Genomic DNA, 6,000 nt, shown 5'->3' with positions numbered 1-6,000 from the left:
CCATCGCCAGCACGCCAGCGCACCATCACGCCACGTCATTGCAGTGCACCACACCGCTGCACCATCACGCCACTTCACTGCACCGCCGCCACCACCATGCCAGCGCACCATCACGCCACGTCATTGCAGTCCCACCGCACCGCTGCACCATCACGCCACTCCACTGCACCATCGCCACCACGCCAGTGCACCATCACGCCATGTCATTGCAGTGCCACTACACCGCTGCACCATCATGCCACTCCGCTGCACCGCCGCCACCACACCAGCGCACCATCACAGCACGTCATTGCAGTGCCACCTCACCATCACGCCAGCGCACCGTCACACCACACCACTGCACTGCTATTATATGCCAAATACCATCACGACACTCCATCATAACCACTCACTGTTACTCCATATTACTCTGCAGGTGTGCAAGCACCATCGCCACTGCGCTTCAGTATGCCTTTCCACATCACCATGCCACCACCATTACATACCTGCAACTTCTCATCCCATCATTACGCTGCTACACAAGGCCGTGTGACATAACTTACTCATGCCAATGCTGACATGTCTTTGACCTTGCCTTCTCTCACATATATACATAGCAATATATACTGAAAAAAACCCAACACAACAAACAAACAAACCTAAACTGCTACCCAAACAAGCTACTCCAGTGCACTAGTTTCTGCCCCAGGGAAGAGGATGAGAGAACAAACGACATGTCACAGATGTATAGTTACATTACTTAATGCACTACTGAAAGGCATTCAGATATTACAGTGATGAGCACAGCATAAGGACCCATGGAGAACAACGGGCGTTGCTATGAATCAGTATAAGGAACTATCATACATTATGGAGAGCAATCATACCACTGTGCAACATTAAGCAATCTCCAGTTCTGGGATTATCACAAACACTCCACACCCATTCCAGAATTTTATTTTCTTCCCCAATGCCTCATCTACAACATTTTTTTTTAAATCAGTTCCTAAACTTTTTGGATGGTCTACATTACAAAATGTAATGTCAGATTTTGAGAGGTATTTAGGCACCTAAATGTACCTATCTGCATCTTTAAAGATCCCACTAGATACTTATCTGTCTTTTTAGGCACCAAAATACCTTTAAAAATTTGGTCCCAAGCACTTTGGGGAAGAGGTTGTCATGTAGTATATGTTTGTACAGCCCCTAGCACAATGGGGCTCAACCTAGTTGATGTCTTTAGTCATTAGGGCTAGGTAAATATTGGAATAATAAAATCATCTAGTGATAGTTAAACCCCTGGTCAGCATGATATCAGCTTAATTTGCTTCTTCACAATCATATTTGTACACAATAACCTTTTGTATTACAGACAAGTCTAAAGAACAAATGTTTAAAAAGAGGAAGGATGGGGGGACAGTACGATTTCCAGAATTTGTGCAATAATCCTAGAAAGACAGAGAAAGCAAAAAAAATTGAAAGTTAACTCCAAAATTACAAATATATCTTTTGACTAGCAGGTTATTTAACAGTGATATCTGAATGTAGAGAAGCCATCCTCTGCATCTCTTCCCACATCTTTCCTCCTACTCCCAATCTCTCCTCCCCTGCCCCCAAAATCAAACCTGCAGAGTGCAGCTGATGCCTAAATCCACCTCATTTTACTTCCATCTGGAGCTGAGCTCTCTGCACTGAGGGAAACTAAATGATGCCTAGTCAGTTTCATTCTCTGTGCTAGGAGAGCTGTTCTTAAAACTCAGCAGGAGCTAGAGTTGAACTGACTGTGCGCTGGTCATGTTCTAGCAGAAGAAGCAACACCAAAGTGCTCAGTCCTCCTACCCTTCTTGAGCAAGGAACAAAAACACAATCTAAACTGGTTGTGTTGATTTCTCACCTGCAGTGTTGGAATCAATAGGCTTTTCCCCAAAATAATCAATTTGAATGTATGTCAAAATTAGGGCTAAACTCTGACAGAGTCTCTAAACAGACTATTTGTATGTCAAGTTCTTTGCCCCAGGTATGAAATTACAGATCCTCTGTCTTTCTCCATTTCACTAGTCAATAGGAAAACAATATTAGAATAATTAAATGGTCCTCAGAAGACAGAGAAGTTAGTAGTCAGATAGCTCAGGAATTGGATTCATGCCCAGTATCTGAATCAGTGTTGTTCAATATATTTATTAATGGTTTGAAGGGGAAAGTGGATAAACAGTTGATGAAGATTCCTGACAATACAGAACTATTTTGTTTAGGAAAACTAAGGAGAATCATGAATAACTTCAGATGGATCTAAGTACATTATGGAACTGGGCAGCACAATGAAAGATGATTTAAACTTCCATAACTGTAATGTAATTAATATTGGGCCAAATAATCTAAACTTGTGTGTGCTGAGGGGTTATAAATTTGCAGGAGTGCCTGAGGAAAGAGAACCAGGAACATATGTGAGAAATTCAAAATTAAAGAGGATTGGGTAATTGTGATCTTTAACAACAAGCTACCTAAGCTTTTTAAAGGGTAACCAAATCTCATGGTAATTGCTTGCGAGGGTCAGTAAAGAATGTCCTTCTCCCTTAAACACACATGTTGTACAGCATTCCACATTCATGTAGGTATATTATCTAGAGGAGGGAATATTCTCCTCTGAAGCACCAAAACATTGAGTCTTAGTTAATGACAGAAGCAGAATAGTGAGCTTGATGGAGTAATACTCTGATCCACTTTGGCAAATATGTTCAGCATTTATACTTTTTCAAATTTAATACAGAGCTTTTAGTGAGCAGCAGGTAAAGTATGTCAGACATAATACAGACAAATAAAGTCAACAGTTTTGTTTATTCCAAATTGAACAAGGAGTTAATAGCACACATCTTGTGGCATACAGAAATGCACCAATATGGAACAATGAAGACAAGAACTCCAAGGGTGTAATTAAAGTCAGAGGGCGTTTTAATGTTGACTTTAATGGAGGGTCAGGATTACACCCCAAGTATTTAGAAATAGGCAAGTGTAAAAAAGTATTAAGTCCCCATCCTATGTGTTTATTAGAGATATTTATATGCCCCCCCCTTACTGTAGTATCTGAGCACCTCACGATCTTTAATGTCTTTCTCCTCACAACACCCCTGTGAGGTAAAGTAGTACCATCAGCCCCATTTTCCAGATGGGGAATAGAGACAAAGAAAGACTTGCCCAGAGGAAGTTTGTAGCAAAGCAAGGACTTGAACCTGCTGGGTCTCTTAAGTCCTCTCCTGAAAACATGTAAACATCTTAACTTTTGAAATTCATACCCACTTTTCTATCCTCCAAACCCATTCAAGAGTGGTTTGGTTTTTTTTAATATTCATAGATTCCAAGACCAACATGGGCCATTTTGTTAATCTCATCTGACTTGCTGTGAAACACAGGCCATAAAACTTCCACAAAATAATTTCTACAGCATATTCAGTCATTCGGGTTCCCATTGTCTTTCCAGATCTTCCATTGGTATGGGTGGGTTTCAGTTGGTCCTTTAACAACCCATTCATACAACCCCAGCCAGTTATGTGACACGAACACCTCATGTCTTCTGCTCTGCCCCAAGAGCAGCTTTTTAACCTTCTAGCACCACTGGGTAGCAAGCTGTAGTCAAGTAAGTCACTGCCATGCATATAATTCATAAAAATATTCTAGAAGATTCCCACTGTGTCACATCTTTTCCCCATTGAGACAGAACGAAGCAGGGTCACTTTAACCAGTCACCCGGGGAAGTTCAAACTCACAGTTGTTATCATTGGATGCCCAAACCAATTTCTTGGTAGCTGTCCTACTAGGCACTTTCAAGATTCTTACAGCAGAGTTTTCACAACACAGGACACAGCAGTTTCACACGCTGCCTTAGGTCTTCAGATGACACTAGCAGCGTGCGCATAACGTGCTCTAGATCAAAAGGAATTATTGTGAGGAAGTTCTATGGCCTGTGTTTTACAACATGTCAGACTAGATGATCACAGTGATCTCTTCTAGCTTCAGAATCTATGAATCCAAACAAACTTCTGGCATTCTTTAGGTCCTGATCCAAAGCCTATTGAAGTTAATAAAAAGACGCAAATTACATGGACTTTGGACTGGGCCCTTAATTTGATTTGGTGGACAATCAGTACATAAATCAGACCCTTGCATTAAATAAACCCCTAAATATTTAAGTACGAATGGACTCTATTATGCATAACACAACAGATCATGTGTTGTGCTCTTACCAGAGCCATTCCGACATTGTGACTTACCTAAGGTCTGCAACCTGAGTAAGCTGGAGGGTCCTTTCACATTCTCGAACAAACAAAAATTAAACAACACTATTTTTAGCTTCAAAAAGTAAGAAGCGGAGTGTATCCTTTTGGGAAATGTACTGAAAACTAAGTAAATTATCTGACTAGCTTCAGGACCTTGCAGTAAATAGGGATGATAAATAACAAGCAGCCAGTGCTTTCAAGCGGGAACAATGGAAATCACAATTTCACTGGCCTCATTACAAAGATTGTGTTGTTTTCTATGGAAATTAAAACTTGTAAAAAATGTTTGCTGTTTTTCATTATAAAGGAATGTTCCCATATGTAAGTGAATTCTTACTGTAGAGGCATGTGATCTATTGTTATTGCAGGAGCTCTCAAACTTTTCTACAGTACAGACCAAATTTTAACACAGAGATCATCTCATGGACCACCTGCCTCCCATTTGTAATCACATGAACCACGCATTCTCAGCTATGACTGTAGAACATCCTTGTGGCAACACACTCATGAACTGATTACACGAAAGAGTGAAAGTAACACGTTTTAAGTATAATTTATTGCAATTTAGCAGCTGGAAAAAATAAAACAGCCAGCACTATGTGACCAGCCAGTTTTTCATGAGCCACCAGTAAGCGTTCCACAGACCAGTTTGAGAATCACTGGTCTATTTAAATAATTTTAGAATTAGGAGTCTTTGCGACATAAGCCAAGCTACAAAAATCTGTAAATAGCTTAGTTTTCTCTATTTGAAAATGAGTATAATACCTACAACTTTATCCTCTAAATACTAGCGGATGAATATGGACCATGAACACCTTTATTTTCAGGGAGAGATTTTATCAGGTTATCCAAAAGCAATTTAGGATTTACAGTGTCTGCACCAGCATAACTTATATAGATATGGAAAGCAAAAGACAAAAATCGGCTCTTTGAAAAACTAGGATAAAATGTTAGTTTCTGTAAATGTTTTGAAATATATAGTTGATTTTAATGTCTTTTTACTGAGGAGGGGCTTTCTGCATAGACAAAAACAGTTTCAAGGAATCCTTATAATAAATGGTAAGTAGATTTTAAAACAGAGGATTCAGGGCTAGACATACAGTAGCATTGCTAAAAAGGAGTAAATATGAGCTATAAAAGCCCAGACCCTTCGGCACTTTTGTAAGAAAAGCTCCCATTTTCCTGCACAAGGACTGCAGGATACTGGTCAAAGTGTTTTGCTTAATTTTTTGTTTTGTTTAAGTGCCATCAAGGAGGAGGCAGACATTATTTTGGATTCACATGTTCTAAGCTTTTTCACCTTCAGTTCAACAAGCTGCAATTGACAATCCTAGGACAGGAAGCTGACAGAGCTCACTGTGAAAGCTGGAAATATCCTCATGCAGGTAACCAGTGGCAAGGTATTTATGTCTCATAATTATAAGCTGAAATGCTCTTGGTTGGAATCCGTCCTACAGATGTTCCTGCTTCAACAGGCTCATGGACAGGAAAAAAATCTCTTCTGCATCCACTGTGCTCTCAGTCTGTCAGCAATCAATTGAACATAGAGCCCTCAAAACAACATTGAGACCTAGTTTGACAGCACTGCTGTAAATCATTCCAAAGTGTTTCAGTCTGTTTGAATTACAACAAGCTGAATACAATTAAGTAAGAGTATAAATGACAGAATAACAATAGTATCATCTCGGGGCACCTCATGAGGGTCAAAATGATGTACAAGCTGGAGCTCCTGCAAGCTGAAGAATGGTAG

Source organism: Lepidochelys kempii, chromosome 10, assembly GCF_965140285.1.
Source record: "Lepidochelys kempii isolate rLepKem1 chromosome 10, rLepKem1.hap1, whole genome shotgun sequence".
Lineage (NCBI taxonomy): Eukaryota > Metazoa > Chordata > Testudines > Cheloniidae > Lepidochelys > Lepidochelys kempii.
Note: the sequence above shows the minus strand (reverse complement) of the source record.